Source organism: Gavialis gangeticus, unplaced genomic scaffold, assembly GCF_001723915.1.
Source record: "Gavialis gangeticus isolate Ggan-Ray unplaced genomic scaffold, GavGan_comp1, whole genome shotgun sequence".
Taxonomy (NCBI): domain Eukaryota; kingdom Metazoa; phylum Chordata; order Crocodylia; family Gavialidae; genus Gavialis; species Gavialis gangeticus.
Window position 1 is genome coordinate 9,411,564 of NW_017729024.1, and position 520 is coordinate 9,412,083.

Consider the following 520-nt stretch of genomic DNA (forward strand, 5'->3'; position numbering starts at 1 on the left):
CCTGAACCTGTTCAGCCTCAGCAAGAGGAGGCTGAGGGGGGACCTGGTGGCTGCCTACAAACTCATCAGGGGAGATCAACAGGAAATAGGTAGAGCCCTTTTCTCCCCACACCACCTGGGGTGATGAGGACCAATGGTAATAAGCTGATGGAGAATAGGTTTAGGTTAGAGATCAGAAGGCAATATTTTACAGTTAAGGTGGCAAAAATCTGGAACCAACTTCCAAGGGAAGTGGTCCTTGCCCTTACTTTAGGCAAATTCAAGAGGAGGTTGGATGATTACCTGTCTGTAGTCTTGTGAACCCAGCTTTCATTCCTGCCTGTGGCAGGGGCTCAGGCTAGATGATCTGTTCAGGTCCATCCTGACCCTATCTACTATGAAACTATAAGTTTACTTTGGCAGATGACTATCTAAGGCTATGTACAAGCATCAACAGTTCTACTAGGGGGAATTGCACTTGTTCTCTCAATTCTCCTGATCTCCCCCACAAACCCACTTGGCCCCCAAATCCCACCAACTC

At 47.9% G+C, this 520-nt stretch overlaps 1 protein-coding gene across 4 annotated transcripts in view; it reads left to right on the forward strand.

Moving 5' to 3' along the window:
- KIAA0825 (KIAA0825 ortholog) overlaps window positions 1-520 on the forward strand; it is a 446,673-nt gene that overhangs the window by 41,726 nt on the left and 404,427 nt on the right. The window lies entirely within an intron of this gene.